Below are 17,799 nucleotides of genomic sequence, written 5' to 3' on the forward strand. Positions count from 1 at the left end.
TGACTTAGGCCAGGATCATCTCTGTGGGGAGTGTGGTGGCATGAAGACAGGCATGGTGCTGGGGTGGAGCTGAGAGTGTTACATTCTGATTCAAAGGCAGAGGGAGAGAGCTAACATTGGGCCTGGTGTGGGCTTATGAAATCTCAAAGCCTACCCCCAGTGACACCCACTCCAACAAGGCCACACCTCCTAATCTTTCCAAATAGTTCATCAGCTGGGGACTAAGCATGCAAATACATGAGCCCATGGGGGCCATTCCCATTCAAACCACCACAGTAGCGTTGGCTGGCCTGAAACTTGCTATCTAGACCAGGCTGGTTTCAAATTCAGAGAGATCTGTCTGCCTCTGTCTCCCAAGTGCTGGGATTAAAGGCACGTGCTGACCACACTCAGTGAACATAAAACTCTTGAAAGAAGTTATAAACTAAAAAAGGACTTGAAAAACAACCAAAGACATACGCAAGTGCAAGTTCAAAGGAAGGAAAGATGGACCAGTGTAGCAGGAATCTTAAAGAGTCTTATTAATAAAAACAAACCTGGAGCCAGGTATTGGGGTGAATGCTGGAAGATCAGAGAAGCAGAACAAGCCACAGCCACCTCACCTTGCCAGTTCCTCAGCTGATCCTGTTTCCTCAGACTGGATGCCTCTGAGTCCTCATCCAGAATGAATCTCAGCTGAACTCTGCTCAAAAGCCTAAAAGCTTAACCTGCCTAGTTCCTGGTTTTCACACCTTATATACCTTTCTGCTTTCTGCCATCACTTCCTGGGATTAAAGGCTCACTTCCTGGGATTAAAGGCATGAGTCACCATGCCTGGCTGTTTCCAGTGTGGCTTTAAACTCACAGAGATCCGGATGGATCTCTGCCCTCTAAGTGATAGGATTAAAGGTGTGTGTGCCACTATTTTCTGGCTTCTATATCTAGTGGCTGTTCTGTTCTCTAACCCCAGATAAGTTTATTAGGATGCACAATATTTTGGGGAACACAATACCACCACAGACCAGGGCAGAAGGCAGATGAGTCGTGGTTAGCCATGAGGGAACAGAGATGGCGTGGGCCTCATGCGAGAGGGCGTGCATGCCAGTCAGACTGTGAAGAGGTGGAAAACAACCAAAGCAACAGGAAAGTGGGTTTGTGAGCCCGCTCGCGCGACAGCGTGGACTAGGATATTGTCTGAGGCGATGTTGGTTGCTCTCCATCCTTCCGCTATTTAAACCCCTTCCAAGCAACACACAGATTTTCTTTGAGGCATTCCGCCTCCTCTGATAGTCAGGTGGGGCTTGTCCTGCACCAAGGAGCGGGCTAGTACTTCCTGCTTGGGCAACCTCCAAGCCCTTGGTGAATCTTGGCAAAATGTGATTAAACAAACAAACAAATAAACGAAACACTGGCCAGTGTCCCAGCATCTCCAGTACTCCGCCTGAGCCAACTATTCACCCAGAGACCCTGTTCATCTATCCTGCTCTGTTGGCCTTGAAGTAGCCCAGATTCCCCATATCCAACATAGCTCTTCAGACAGCCAGGTCTCACTTCACATCAAGTTGTGTGTGTGCGGACATGTATATGTACATGACAGTGCACATGCACGTGTGTGTAGAGGCCGGAGCCTCTACACATCAGATGTCTTCCTCTGTCACTCTTCACCTCAGTTTTTGAGGCAGGCTCTCTCATGGAACCTGGAGCTCACCAGTGCAGTTAGACTGGCTGGCCCTGAGCTCTCCCACCTCTCCAGTGCTGGGGTTATAGACATACACTATTATCACCTGGCTTTTATGTGGGTACTAGGGATCCAAACTCAGGTCTTTAGGTTTGCGTAGCTAACACCTTACCAACTAAGCCACCTTCCTAGCCCCAAATAAAGTTTGAATGAGGCTGCCCATGACCGGGAAATCCTAACTCAAACCCAGTGAGAGACATGCTTCCACCCTCTGGTGCTTAGCTTGTTCTCCTCCATCTTGACTTCCTCGCCCATTGGAACCTGAGTGGGAAACCCCAGAGTTAAAGCCCTGTGTCCGTTGCTTGATAGTCATTGAGCTTTGGGAGGCGGCCTTCAGTAGGAAGACAGCAGCCCTTACTCCTCAGTGTGACAAAGTGAAGGAAGTGTCATTCCCTAAATATGAGCAGCTAGAAGCACGCCCCTTAGACCCCAGCTTCTTGCTAAGGCACAGACTGATTCCATGGGTTGGGCTGTGAATGCATTTCTCGTAGGCCCCCAGTTGAGGCTGAGACTGCTACAGCTTGGTCCACATTTCCATAGCCAGGGTCTGTAAAACATACACAGGGAGACTTTTGAAGGCTGAGGAGGAGGAGGAGTTAGGCAATTTAGGTCTCTGGTAATCAAAAGAGCTGCTTGAGTAGTTTCTGGGGTGAAAGCCAAATTATGGAGAGCTGGGGGTAGGGTGGGCGTTGAGGGAGGGAGAGCAGATGACAGAGTGTGACACACCCACCCTCCTAGGGATGTCACAGGGAGTGCTTCTCAGAGGAGATTGCTAGGTAAGTACGTACCAGTGGTCACGGGAACAGGGGTGTGGGTGCCTGGTGGGCCACCTCTCCTCGGCACGAACCATCACTGCCCAGGCATCATGGCCCCTCAGACTCCAGCCCCCTCTCTGCTGGCTGGAGTTCCTGGCCTCTTAGGAAGTCTCCATCTTTCTCTTTCTTCTCATCTTCTAGCTTGTCTTTTTACCCTCCTTGTCATCTGATAACCCTTTGGGGTAAAACACAAGATTTGGTATGAGTCGGAACCCTCTCCTGGCTTTCTCAAGGTTCTCAGGGAAAAGTTCAGAGCCTTCCATGGCTCCCAAGGCCTTCCATGCCCTGGGTACCATATCTATCAGTCTTGTCTTCCCTTGTATTCATTCCCAACACTCTAGCCACAGAGGACCCTCAGCTTCCCTCAGCCACACCACCCAGACTTGAGCTGGTTGATTCCTTCATCTTCACAGCTTGCTTGAAAGTCACGATGACACACAAGACCTTGTCCGTCCATCCGTCCGTCTGTCCGTCCATGGCTACCTTCTTCACAGATGGCCACTGGGCCGTCTCTCCAACAGCATGATTTAACATTTAGACAACCCCTCTACCCTACAGTGGGTCATTTTTGGGGTTTCATGCAGCATGTTGTAGAAACTGATTCCTATTGCCATAGCTTGGAGAGAGAGAGCCCTGGAAGGTCCCGAAGTCACCACCTCAGGGCTCTGTGCTGGAATGTTTCTGAGCTTCTCAGCAAGGGACAGCTGTGAAAGCTCTGCTGTGGCCTCCAAGGACATGAATAAGGACTGTGTTAGCACCAAAGTCGGAGGTGCCTCCAGCTGCAGACATTAACCAAATGTCTGAGGCTCCCGGAGGGGGGGGGGGCAGCCTGCTCCTCGGCTCTCCCTGAATGCCACAGGCTGGGTGGTACAGTTTGAATCTGAAGTGGCCTGCACAGGGCCCAGCATTACTAACTAGGATAATTGTTCCTTCTCCCTCTCCTGCCTCCCAGCCCTTTCAAGAAAGAATCTACACACAGAAAACAGTTTAAGGTTTCGAAATGAGCATCCAGGAACAAATGAAAAGATGGGAGGGGAAGGGAAGAGCTTATGGAGAAAGTGTGCCAGTGTACCGTGAAAAAGTCTGTCAGAACAAGGGAAAAGGGAACAACAGGAGCAGAATTAGGAAGGCCTGGCATGCAATTTCCCCACGGCTCCTGAAAAGAGTGGCAGGATCTACAATTACAGTCCTTATCACCGGGTTAGAAAAACCCAAGTGGATGAAATGGCTTCAGGTTGCTCAGGTAACCGTGGGACTGTGTCTCCACTGCAGAACTCCCCCAGTCAGCAGATTCGTGATTCCTCCCATTCCCGCCCTTTCCCTGGAAGCTGCCTTGTGGCAAGCAGTGCTAACAGGTGCCTGGACGCTAGCAAATGCTGTCTGCAGAGTTTCCTCTGAAAGTGTCTGGATGAAAGAACCCATGAGTGCCCCCCCCCAGCTCTCCCAGTCAACTCATGATCCTGAGGTCACAATGTGAAGTCACAGCTGAGCTACCCTTTGTACACTGGGGTGTCTGGGCTGTCACTTTACTGTGTTCTAAAGGATGGGCCCAGAGCAGACAAAGATGTCACTGGGGTGCTACCACTCATGAGGCCAGTTCTCTTAGCTTCAGTCACTTCAAGTACAAATGGCCTCCATAACTCCCAACTTGAGGATGATTATTTAGGCTAAGAGAGTGCCACATAACAGGCCTCAGGGAAGAGAAGTCATTACTATTTTTTTAAAAAAAATGAATGATGAAACTTGATAGTCTTTGGAGCAGGGGGGTGGAGCTTTACTTACAGTGGTAATAATAAAAGCAGGCATGTTGCAATGTAGTTATAGCTTTCACCAGTGCCCATTTTTTTTCCACATCCAAGTTGGCTGACCATCTGATTCCGATAATGAACTCCCAGGCTGTGTAGAACACCATGCCTGTTCATGCTTGTTATTGGGAGGTCTTATTTGCTTGCCTACTCTCACAAAACATTGCCTGCGTTCCCCTGCTCTGTGTCACTAGGATCCTGAAAATGTCTTGTAAGCCTTGAGAACCTGTTCATGTGTGGACTCAGAGGTACAGTTCTGCCTTCCACCCAAGATCCTCCAGCTCCACCCTATCCAAGATGGTGGCCTGTACCAGGCTCTTTCTTTTGGACCACCAACCAGCTCCCATATCATGACATGGAGACTTATTATTAGTTTTGAATGCTCGGCCATAGCTTAGGCTCATTTCTAGCTAGCTCTTTTAACTTAAATTAACCTGTTTCTCTTTATCTACCTTTTGTCTCAGGGCTTTTTACTTTTCTTTCCTTCTGTAAATCTTACTTTCACTGCTTCTCATGTCTGCTGGCTGGCGGCTGCCTGGCTTCTGGCCCTGGGCATCTCCCTCGTTCTCTCTCCTCCTTCTCTCTTTCTTCTCGAGCCTAGATTTCTCCTCCTATTTATTCTCTCTACCTGCCAGCCCCTCCTCTCCTTTCTCTGCCTAGCTGTTGGCCATTCAGCTCTTTATTGGACCAATCAGGTGCCTTAGGCAGGCAAGGTGAAACAGATGCAATACTACAGACGCAAAACACAACATAACTAAACACACATCCTCACATTGTTAAACATGTGCAGCATAAACAAAAGTAACGCCGGGCGGTGGTGGCGCACGCCTTTAATCCCAGCACTCGGGAGGCAGAGCCAGGTGGATCTCTGTGAGTTCGAGGCCAGCCTGGTCTCCAAAGCGAGTTCCAGGAAAGGCACAAAGCTACACAGAGAAACCCTGTCTCAAAAAACCAAAAAAAAAAAAAAAAACAAAAACAAAAGTAACACATCTTCGCCTCGTTAGACAAACATTCCACAGCAGCGGCCACTAGCCACATGCCGCTTTGTAAATTAACCAGCGCTCAAATCAGTCTCTCAAGGGCACTCACTATGTTTGGAGTCTATGATAGGTATGTGGGAACGAGTGATTGTCATCCTGAGCAGCGTGGATTACAGAACATTCCTTCATTGTCGGAAGTTCTACTAGGCAGTGTCGTCCTAGACCGGTAGCACTTAGCTAAAACAATAACAACAAAACCTAAAACAACTCAATTTGGCAACTGAAGAACTAATCCTGATTTAAAAAAACACAAACAAACAAACAAAAAAACAATCCTTCTGCTTCTCTGGCCAGGACTATTTCCCCAGGAACCTATCCCAGCAGAGCAGGGCCAGCCGGTGAGCTGCAGGTGAAATGGATTGTGGGAAGGCTCTCCCCCTAGGTGCGCGAGGGCTCCCCTGGGACTATCCCAGCGGTTCAAGTAAGAGCCAGCAGCTTCCCAGATAAGTCTCCAGCTCCAAACGGGAGACGTAACGAAGTCTCTAGGATGGGAGCCAGAGTGCCGCATCCAAAGGCCCCTGGGTGCTCTGCAGTGCAGCAACAACCAGCTTTCTCCACCTTTCCACAGCCACACACAAGCCGGTGAGTGTGCATCTGCCGCCTCTTCTACTTGTCAAAACTCCCTTGTTCTTCACCTGGCCAATGCCACCTTCGCTAGGACTCTCCCTGGCCCCTGCGATGCCTTGTTTTGGGCTTGTTCTGTGGTCTCTGAGAATATTCTGCATGTTCTGCATGAACCCAGAGTATCTGTGAACTGTCACATGAGAGCTCCTTGTGAGTAAGGCCCTTTATTTCCCACTCAACCCGGCACAGGTTACCATGCCCTGAGCGGCTGGCTGTTAATTAGCAGTGCCAGAGCCTTCACAAACTCCACACGACTCACTCGTAGGCGTGTGCTGTGGCGCTGTCTTACATGCTTGCCACAGAGAAATCGCCATGGTGGCCTCTGTGCTGGTCCCTAGCAATGCTCACTCAACACTTGCCAGAGCTTCTTCCTGGCACAGGACACAGTGAAATGCCAGACTCAGACTGCCAAGCTCAAACCCTGGTCTCACTTCTATTTTGTTGGTTGAGATCAGGAACATTTTTTTTCCCCACGCCTCTAGGTTACTTTCTTTAAAAGTAAATAAATAAATGTATAAGTCCCCTGGAGCTGCTGTGAGAATGAAAGTAACGTACAAAGCATCTGGCAAATAGCACAGAGCTATTTGTTGGCTCCCTCCACCCTGCCGTTCTGGAGACTAAACCAGGGTTGCCTGCCCAGGTCTCCTCCTAGGGCCCATGGGTAGGCTGAATGGGGAAATGAAATGCATACAGTTCATCAAGCGCATGCCATACAGTTCATCAAGCGCATGCCTTTCCACCCTCTCTCATGTTAGGGTAAAGACCGAATCGCTGTAACAGCATCCTAAAAATTGGATGACTCCTTATTATTGCACTGATTGGCTAGAATAGAAAAAGAGTGAGTGGCAATGCCCAGTGCTGGTAGGGATGCAGAGCAACAGATCATCTCATGCATGGCTGGAGAGAATGTCAGGAACACTGTGCAACAATTTCTAATTAAGTGTGACGCACACCTATTTTGTGATAAGCCATGACATGGCAGATCCACTCCCAGGAATGAGTTGAGAGAGATTAAAAAAAAATGTCAATAAAATACTTATAGAAGACAGAGACACAGTCAGTAGCCACCGTACGTATTCCTAACATTTAAGAAATGAACACAACCCTAACGGATAAACAGCATATGGTTTTTATATACTGAAATTCTATATAGCAGTAATAAAACAAATAAACTATGCATGATAGCAACATAGATGAATCTCAAAGCCATTATTTAAATGTAAACTAGCTAATTCTCTGATTTAAAGACTCCTTGGCTAGCTGGATTGAAAAACAAAACCCAACAATTTGTTGCCTGCAAGAAACTTACTCCCTGCCACACAAACACTAAAATTGAAAGGATGGGAAACTGTATCCCACGCAGAGTGAATTCAAAAGCAAGCTAGAGTGGCTTATATACCCACCCATCAAAGTGTATTCCAAGTCAAATTCAGAAGAGACTCGGGGGTTACTACAGATCTATAAAGGGAATGACCCACCAGGTAGATACAACAACTGTAAATATATGTATGTCATATATTATTGGAGTTCTATTTCATTAGATAAGCATGAAGGGACTCCAATTTAATCAAGACCCTGAATAGCCAAAGCAAGCCTGAGCAAAAGAAACTATATTACAATACCCGGTTTCAAAATATATCATGGTATATAAAAGCGACATAATGCTGATAAAAAACACACACAGGATCAGTAGAGCAGAGAGGGCCCAGAGAGAAACTCACGCATCTACAGTAACCTGATTGTGTTTGAAGGTGCTGAAATCACACATTGGCTAGGAACCTCCTTAACATGTGGCGTTTGGAGAAACTGGATATCAGCATGTAAAAGATTCAACCTCCTCTCCCCTCCCCGACATAAGAGAAACCCTTCAAGATATAGGACTAGGTAATATCTTCCATGAACAGTGCTTCAATTTTTCAGGAAACTATAGCAAGAGTTGACCATGGGCCTCATCCAATTAAAAACATCTTTACCACAATTAACAGAGAGAGCAAAGAGAATATAATCAGAAAACCTGCCTTGCAAGAACTCTTTCGAAATTTTCTGTAACAAAAGTCACAAATATAAACCTAGGTGCAAAAGTGAACATTAAAAAATGAGAACAGGGGGCTGGAGAGATGGCTCAGAGGTTAAGAGCACCGACTGCTCTTCCAGAGGTCCTGAGTTCAATTCCCAGCACCCACATGGTGGCTCACAACCATCTGTAATAAGATCTGGCACCCTCTTCTGTAAACATAATAAATAAATAAAATCTTAAAAAAAAATGAGACCAGAAATTATGAACATGTTGATGTCTTGGACATTCAGGTCCTCTTCACTGAGAGTCCTTAGGCAACTGGTCTTGTAGAGAAATGTATTGTTTGTGACAATATACCTCCCTAGAACACTCTATAGCTCCCAAGGGCTGTCCAAGGGCTGGAGTCCACAGCTCCCAGAAGCCCCCGCTTTGTTCTTGCCGTGTACAGTGAAGAGCAAACACAAATATTCTCAGCACCAAACGACCACAAACCAATCATCTATCATCTAAAAATCAATTAGTTCCTTTGGGGAAGGGTCCCTAAAATTGACAAAGGGATTGCAGATGGGAGGTTTGGGGTGGGTAATAGAGGGTTTCGGACAAAGCCCCTCTGTGTTTCCAGCTGCTTGCTTATTCCTCAATTCCAGTGTGACTGTTCACCTGTGAGCTTCTGCCTGCCTCAGAAGCCCAGCACTGGCCCGCTGTGGCCCGCACTACTCCCAGCTCTGAGAGGCTGGCTCCCACGCTCGGAACACAAAGGCCCTCCAGGAGACCTAGCACACCCTCACCTGGGCTAAACGGACCTGCAGGTCTGACTTAGTTTTCTTTCCAGTTTCATCCCCAGGACCCCTTCCCATGTCCTCAGCAGCACCAGCATGGTCTGAAGCTACTGGGCATGTGGCAGGCGGCGGCTGGCTCCGTACTGGGAAGAAGAATGGAGCTGGATGGCTCTGTCATGCTCAGTACCACAGGTGCTGGCTGCTAGCCACAGCCCACTCTCTCCTGTCATTGCCTGATTACCAGACACTAGAAGGACGGTCCCTGGAAAAATGCCATGGAAGAGGGACTGTGGTTCAGGAGCTGGGGCTGGGGAAAGGGGTTCAGGAGCCCATTCCATGCACCCCTTGGAGCCGCTTACATTTACACCAGGCTTTACTCCTATGAACGTACTGGTGCCTCGCATGTGGCAGGCTCTTCAAAAATGCTTGTGGAAGGGGGACATCGAAGTCCTGCTCAGTCCTCCCCAGAGAGAGCCAAGGGTGTGTCTTGCTAGATGCCGGTGGGTGCGCTCAGCATTCCGATCCCAGGTCTGCAGGAACGATGCCAGGGTGGCTGCTGGGATGTGGGGCAACGGAGGAGACTGAGCCAGCTGCAGAAGCAGATCCATCCCCAAAAGAAAGACGGAAGATCAGACAACCAGGCAGAGCCCAGGCAGAGAACGGGGAGGCTGCCAAGCAGGCTGCCCCGCCCCCAGAGCTCCCACAGCTGCAGCCTCCCCGTGGCTCCTTTCGAGCCCAGCTACTGCCAAGTGAGAAGGGAGGTGAGCACTCCAGCCAAGTCCCCCGGAGAGAGCACCTGTGGTGGATGCTTCCCACAGATCCAGGCCCTCTTCTTGCCAAGGCTTCACTTGACAACTGGTCTGGCACCCTCATGACTGATGAGCCTGCCATGCTGTCTGTGCTGGGGCGCTTCCTGGGGCCACGCTCTTGTCAGAGGACTAGAGAAGGGATGAAGTAGTGTCCTGTGCCACCTGCTGGAGACCCTTTGTCCTTGGTCTGTTTGTTCTCATGCGTGATAAATAGCAATGGACAGTGGAATCCCGAGATCTGCTTGCACTGGAGCCCTAACTGCCACGCAGGCCTCCCACGGTGGCACCCAGACCCACGGGCCATCCTGCTGAATGGTGCGGGGATAGTATTTGTAGGAGGGGAAAACACTTAGAGCCTCTTGTGTCGTAAGCCACGGCAGTTTGTCTCTGGACCTCTCCTACCGGAGACTTCAGACGAAAGTTCCAGATGGAAGGGACTGGCCCCTTGGAGAAGGCCTTCCTAGGGTGCAGGAGGAGGGGCAAAGGACTGAAGAAGAGGCCTTGCTCAAGGACCCCAACTCAGTCAGAGGTCTCACTGTCTCTGTTGGGCCACCCACCTTGGACAGCCATCTGAGTCAGAAGGGGAGCAGAGACCCAAAGCCTCCATCCACATAGGCCTGCAATTTCCCACGGCCTTCACTGGCTCTCCTGTTCCCGTTATCGGCTAAGTTCTGGCAATTTCCAGATGTTACTCTCCTTTCCTCCTGTTGGCAGCTTCTAAGGGCATGCATATCCATGTGGCAGAGGGGTACCAGCTGGCAGATATAGGTGCTGTTGGCAGGGCTGGCCTATTTCTATGCCCCAGGGTTGCAGGGGTCCTGGCAGAGACTCTCAGAGAACACACCCAACTCAATTCTTGCATAGCTGTTGTCCTACTTGGGCCTGAATACATGGGAGGCTGGTCAAATTCCCATTTGATTTAGCGGCTCACTGCACATGATTAGGGCCTGCGAGATCCCATGTATGCACAAAGACTTTCCAGCATCCCAAAAGAATACGAAGCAGTGCTTATGATAACCATGATTCACAGCTACGGCGACTTATAATTTACAAGAAGAAGGCCCTGTGGGCATGGTCTCTCCTCGCTTCCTGTCACCTGAACACACTGTGGACAGTGTGAGGTTAATAATTGAGGGAAGGGGCAGATTATGTTTGTTAATGAAATGAGCCAAGTTTAGCATAGCAGCCATGGGACTTTGGGTAAATTGGTTAATCTTTCCAAGATTCTGGTTCCTTCTCAGTATGGCAGAGATAGCATACTGCTTACCTGAGCATATTTCTTACCCCGGTCATGGTTTCTGGTACTTTCCCCAGTTCAATGAACTGCAGGGGTCCTGGGAGGGACGGCTGACTCCAGAGCTGCAGCAGGAAATATAGGGTGAGTCTGGAACATCCTAGGGTGACAGGAAATGAAAAAGCACTTTAAAGAAAACGCACAGGCCGGGCGGCGGTGGCGCACGCCTTTAATCCCAGCACTTGGGAGGCAGATCCAGGTGGATCTCTGTGAGTTCGAGGCCAGCCTGGTCTACAGAGCGAGATTCAAGACAGCCAGGACTGTTACACAGAGAAACCGTGTCAAAAAAAGAAAGAAAGAAAGAAAGAAAGAAAGAAAGAAAGAAAGAAAGAGAGAAAGAGAGAAAGAAAGAAAGAAAACACACAGTCCATGATAAACGTGGGGACAGGAGAGAGAAGTGGACAGAGAAAAAGCCAAGAGTCAGCGTTGGAATTATGTGAGCAGCAGAATGAAGGAATGTTAGATTAGAACCCAAAGTACAAAATTCACATCCACGAACCCATATTGATATACAGAAATGATTATTGGAATCAATAAACAAGTGAGAAGAAATAAATCTTGATTCTCAAGAATTTCAAATGAAGGGGCAGTTAGAAGCCCCAGCTGCTCTTACAAAGGACACAGGTTCAATTCCCAGCACCTACATGGTGGTTCACAGCCATCTGTAACTCCAGTTCTAGGGAATCCGATGCCCTCTTCTGGGCACCTCTAAGAGTACCAGACATACATGATGCACATACATCCATGTGGGCAAACACTCATACACACAAAATAATTTTTAAAAAAAGAAAAAAAAAGAATTTCAAACTAGGGACAGGCAGAAGATCTGAGTTTGATCCTAAAGTCCCACTCAATGTTTACTTTTCTAGTACTAGGACTATGGGTGTGAGTCACCGTACCCAGCAAATAGTTTGGAATTCTTATGTGCATTTTTATTTATTTGCTTATTTATTGTGTGTGTGTGTGTGTGTGTGTGTGTATGTGTGTGTGCAACGTCCACAAGCTGTCTTCTGACTTCCACATGTATGCTAATAGTATGTATATGTATATAGTATATGCATGTGAGCACTAGAAAAGTAAAAGTAGGGGGAATTTTGAGTTTAAGGTTAGCCTGGGGTAAATAGTGAGACACAATTTAAAAAAACACCTAAATTCATATAGATAGATAGATAGATAGATAGATAGATAGATGATAGATAGATAGATAGATAGATAGATAGATAGATAGATAGATAATAGGTAGATAGATAGATAGATAATAGATAATAGACAGACAGACAGATAGATAGATGATAGACAGACAGACAGATAGATAGCAGGTAGATAGATGATGGTAGATGACTATGATGGTTTGAATGAGAATGACCCCATAGGCTCATGTATTTGAACTCTTGGCCCCAGTAGGAGGAACTGTTTGGGAAGGATGCAGCTTTGCTGGAGGAGGTGCGTCACTGGGGTTGGGCTTTAAGGTTTCAAAAGCCCACACTGTTCCCAGTTAGTTCTCTCTGCCTCATGCTGTCTATCAAGATGTGCGCTCTCAGCCCCTGCTCCAGTGCCATGCCTGGCTGCTGCCATGCTCCCTGCCATGATGGTCATGAACTCTGTCCTTCTGAAACTGAACCTCAAAAATAGCACTTTCTTTTATAAGTTGTCTTGGTCATGATGTCATATTATAGTAATAGAAAAGTAATGAAGACAATGATCAATAGATAGGTAGATGGATAGATAGACGGATGGACAGACAGACAGACAGATAGATGATAGCTTCTCTCCCATCCAGGAGGTGGAGGCTGCCCCTTAAAGGTCCACCACACAGACAGCGACTTCTTTCAAGAGTGCAGTAGGAAGTGGGGTGGGGAGAACTCTGCCGTGGCGTGAAAAATAAAAACAAAAATAAATGAACAAACAAAAACCTGAGCAGTTCATTATCAAAAACTATCGAAGTCTGAGACTATGAGACTGTCACAACCAAGAAGAACCTAAAAGCCAAGTGATATCCTGGGTGGGACCCTGGAACAGAAAGAAAAGACTGTCCTATTGAAACTGAGGAAACAGGGAGAAAGAATGGGCTTTCTATAACAGTGTGTATGCAACATGCTAGCACGAGGCGTTCCTGAGAGGGGGAACTGAGTGTGTGGCATATTTGAACACTCTGCGTGGCCTTTGTAATTTTTCTTTAAATCTAAAACTGATTTAATGTAATGTATAAATGTAAAATGTAAGAGATTTCTTTTGAAAAGGTTCCCCGCTTCTCCATGCTGCAGAGATTAAAACGCACGGGAAGCGTGCAGCTCCGTGGCCAGCAGGTGGTGGGTGTTCACTAAAGGGCACCTCGGTATTAGGTACCAGAGTCAGCGTGTGTTGGGCTGTGTGTTCCCGTGTGAAGGATGAATTAGTTCAGGTTCTGGCTGCAGTGCCTTTTCTCACAACATAGAAGGGCTAACGCTCGCCGTAGGACTGCAGTGTTTCGACTTCTGTAAAAGCTGCAGGTCACTGGGTGGAAGAGGAAGGTAGAGACACCATTTCACCACTCACAACCATGATCAGCGTTTCAGCTTGCTGTTTGCAGGGAGCCATCAGAGCACCCCGGGAGAAAGGCACCTGGTCAGAGCTTTCAGCGGCACTAGCTTCCCCTGCAGAGCTGAGTGCCACTGTGTCTGTGAGTAAAGACGGAAACCAGCCAGATCTGAAACCTGGACTCTGATTTATGCACTAGCCACCAATACAGATCCCTCATGCCAGCCACCTCTTTGCACCAGGCACTTGCCTGGAAGAGATAACGCCCACATCTGCCAGGTGGCGTTCCAGGTGCATCCTGGGGCTGCCGTTCCAGTCAGTCCTGGACCCTAGGAGGCTCTGTCACCCAGGCACAAACCAGAGAAAGTAGTGCCAATGCCAGTGGGCTCGGGGTGGTATTGGAGAGATTCAAAGGTATACGCAGCTCTCTGTGCGTTACTTTCCATTCATGGAGTATTGAGAGAGAGTGCTCCAGCTCAGCTAAGTCACATGAGAGCCAGGAGGTGACACACACCTTTAATCCCAGCACTCCAGAGGCAGAGGCCATCTCTGTGAGTTTGAGGCCAGTCTGGTCTACAGAGTGAGTTCCAGGACAGCCAGGGCTACACAAAGAGACCCTGTCCCAAACAACAACAACAACAACAACAACAAGAAAGAAAGACAGAGACATCATCACAGGATCAGGCCAGGGAAGGCAGAGCAGAGCTGGTCAGGGATTCCTGCAGGAAGCAAGCCTCCAGGCTGTGAAGAAACTGTGTGTAGGGGTCTCACCTCTGCCCTCCCTTCCAGCTGTCCCCTCAGGGTTGCCTTTCCAAGCATTTGGAGCCAGGGCTCTGGCAGCTCCCTGTGGCATCTCCCACCACCAGAGAGGAAGGCACTGTTGACGTCTCTACTCTAGGTCAGCCAGTTCCAAGGAGGCTTAGTTTCAGAAAATTTGCCTGCACATCAGAATCAGAATTAGCTAACAACAGAAAACCACACCAGTTATACAGAGAGAAATCAGCATAAAGTCTTTCTAATTATAGATTCATTGATTTCTCATATAGATTCATCAGTTGAGTAACTGGAAAGGCAAGGGGAGAAGTCTTGCAGCTCAGAATTAACAGCTGCCTGAAACAGATGCTAAACCCAGGGCAATGGGTATTAGGGGAAAGGCTGCAACACTTCATGTTTGGAGGTTTAAGGGAAGGAGCCAGATTTTTTGTTTTTGTTGTTGGGTTATTTTTGTTGTTTGTTTGTTTTGTTTTTTTCAAGACAAGGTGTCTCTGTGTAGCTCTGGCTGTCCTGGATCTCGCTCTGTAGACCAAGTTGGCCTCGAACTCACAGAGATGCACTTACTCTGCCTCCAGAGTGCTGGGATTAAAGGTGTGCATCACACCCCGGCTGGGAGCCGTATTTTTAAGGAGGATGTTCCAGCTGGTGTCCCTGATGTGACAGATGTCAAGAAGTTGGTTCAGTGGGAAGACAGCACACCGAATCCCAGCTGCTGCCACAGGCACTGTAGCAGTTGGATAAACCAAATGTGGTATGTCCACACAATGGAGCACTATATACCAGCAAAAAGGAAAAGACAGTGACACGTGACAAAACATGGATGAGCCTCAAACATCTGTCACTAAGTGAAAGAGTCAGGCACAAGGGCACTCAGACTGTGAACTGCCATTCTAACAAGACATCCAGGAAAAGGCAAACCTATGCAGACCACAGGTAGCTTGGTGGTTGTTAGGGTAGGCTCGTGGGATGGTGACTGGCTGCTAATGGACACAGGGTTCATGAGCGTGATGGACGTGCTGGTAGGTAGGACTGTCGTCATGGTGTCACAATCCCATGGAAGCATGAACCACTCCTAAATGTTATAGGTAAAGGGGTGGGCTCCGTGCTATGTTGATTCTGACTTAGCAAAGCTTTAAAAAGAAACAACCTCAAACTGCAAATGAAGGGATGAGGCTGTAGCTCAGTTGGTAGAACGCTTGTCTAGCATGCACAAGGCCCTGAGTTCGAGTCCTCAGCACTGTATACACTAGACACAGTGGTGCCTGTTTGTAATCCCAGCACTCAGGAAGTAGACACAGCAGGATCAGGAGTTCCAGAGCATCCTTGGCAACATAAGTCTGAAGCTAGCCTGAGCTATGTAGGACATTGTGACAACAACATTCAGTCACACAGAAAAGGCACAGGAGGAAATGAGTTGTTTCATCCCACGTGTCTAGGAGAAGCTGAGCACCTCGTTTGCCCTCACACCACAGCACAGGTGCTGAGACCCTGAAAGGTATGAGGCTATCTCTAGCCAGCAGCACTCAATTACAAAACATTGACACCAGCTTGGTATTTGCTAACTGGGTCCTGAGGCTATGCACCTGGAGAGAGCACCCAGCCCCACAGGCTGAAGGTTCAACCCTCACCCAACTTACACTGCCAGTCTCAAGCCCCGGGTTGTTGTTGTATCCACGCTTCTGACCCAAACACCTACACATCCGAGTTCTCCCACCTCCTTGGCTCCCACTCCTTTGTTCCAGTGGCTCACGGAGCTTGGGGGAACATAGTGGTTCATTAGAAAGGATATTATAAAGGATACAGGAGATGAGGTGCACAGGGAGAGGGGTGGAATGGGGTGGAACACCTGCCGCCTCCAGGAGCATCACCCTCCAGAAGCGTCCACTGTTCTGCCGCTCTGGAAGCCCTCTGAGCCCCACCCTCTGGAGTTTCTATGGAGACCTCACGGCATGGGCATGATACAGACAGGCCAGGTGGGGAAGCTGGTCTGCTTTGGCACTCTTCTCGACCCCTCTGTGCGATTGCATTTTTACCTGGGAACCCTCAGGGCCTCCCATCAACCAATGTGGATCAGAGTTTCTTGTGGCTCGGAAACAGAAAGTTAGGAAGGAGCAGAATTTCTGTGGCAAGTTTTCCCGAGGCAGAGAAATTGGAGGGTTTATGGCTTGCCTTAGGGAGGGAGTGATGAGCCAGGGAGGGACCAGAGATGAAACCAAACCATGTATCAACCCCTGGCCCCACCGTCCTTTCTCTGGTGTGCATCTCTGCAGAGCCCTGGACAAGAAATCTTTGCCACCAGCAACATGCAAGAATGGGTCTGTGGGGTCCAGGCCCCAGCACCTCAGAGCAAGGCCAGCATATGAGCAGGGACCAGAATACCATCACTTGACTGTGGCAGGAAAGCGGGTCTCCCAAAAAGGAAGTTTCCAGTTCCTGGAAAGGAGGAGGGCAGAGCAGGCAAGGGATTTCTGCTGCAGAGGTGCTGCGGGGCGAGTGTTTCAGGAATACTGAGGGACAGGTTTGTGTGGAGCAAGAGCAGGTGATGCCCGTGGGGCCAGTGCAATCCAAAGGGAAATGGGTCCCCTTGGATGCAGGTGGACACCTTCTAGCTCTGAAGGCTTCCTGGACAGGGAGTGGCCTGTCCTCAGGCATGTCGCATCTGGTCACCCAAGTAGCACATGGGTTTACCCCTGTGGGGACTCCTCCCAGCAGAGTCTGAATGGCCCTGATGAGCTCATGCCTTTGTGCTTACTCCTTCCTCTGTGACAAAAATGTAAAAACTCCTTACGAAGTGAATGAAAAAAGAAATTAAAAGGGAAGGACATGACCGCTCCTTGGTATGGTGGAGGAGAAAGTTTATTGTAGATGTGTGGGAGAGCATAGCCAGAGGCAGAGATATCTAGGAGAGTCCAGAGTGGACATGAGCCTGAGTCGGGCCATGTGAGGACAGTGGAGAGGGGAGAGCCAGGCCAAGAGGCCAGGAAGGTAAAGGGTAAAAAAGGAGAGGAACCTGCACAGCTAAAATGTCTGGATTATATAGGGAGGAGTCTCTGGGGAGGAGGGCAGCCCAGCCCCTAACCTAAAGAGTTCAGGGTAGGGGGTGGGGTATGCCAGCCATACCCAGTCACAGATAGGGACTGAAGGATGCTGGGAGAACCTGGCAGCCAGGTCCACTTGGATATGTTAAATAGGCACCTCCGTTAGCCATTTGTCCCAGGTGTGAGACAGAAGGCCCACTCATGACCGGCAGGTATGGGAACTGGAGTGGCTGTTTGTGGGCACTGGGCTCTTGCGGGGAGGTGTGTATCTCCGTTAATATACCTCACGGTCACACCACTTTTGAATGCTGAAAACAGGTGGATTTATGGGCTGAAAATGACATAAAGCAAGTAATAAAAAAGGAATACCTCAAAAGGAAGTTTTGTGTTACCTGGATAGATGAGGACAAGACCTCCCTGGGGACTCCACTTTGCTGCCTCAGTCCAGCTGACTTTAAATATCACACCCAGAGCCAGCCTGCCTCCGTCTCCTAGACATTCCTCTTACCTTACTGGCCAGCAAGGCCTCCATATTCAATATGCCATAGTCCTGACTGTCCATCTCTGCCT

At 48.7% G+C, this 17,799-nt stretch overlaps 1 long non-coding RNA gene across 1 annotated transcript in view; it reads right to left on the reverse strand.

Moving 5' to 3' along the window:
* The window catches only part of LOC128111134 (uncharacterized), a 123,562-nt gene extending 112,486 nt beyond the window's left edge, over positions 1 to 11,076 (reverse strand). The window contains exon 1 of the long non-coding RNA XR_008218499.1: positions 9,157 to 11,076. This is a non-coding gene — a long non-coding RNA (uncharacterized LOC128111134). The remainder of the gene's footprint in view (positions 1 to 9,156) is intronic.
* Between the last annotated feature and the right edge of the window lie 6,723 nt (positions 11,077 to 17,799).

The sequence above is a fragment of the Peromyscus californicus genome, unplaced genomic scaffold (genome assembly GCF_007827085.1).
Source record: "Peromyscus californicus insignis strain IS unplaced genomic scaffold, ASM782708v3 Scaffold_15__1_contigs__length_86483966, whole genome shotgun sequence".
Taxonomy (NCBI): domain Eukaryota; kingdom Metazoa; phylum Chordata; class Mammalia; order Rodentia; family Cricetidae; genus Peromyscus; species Peromyscus californicus.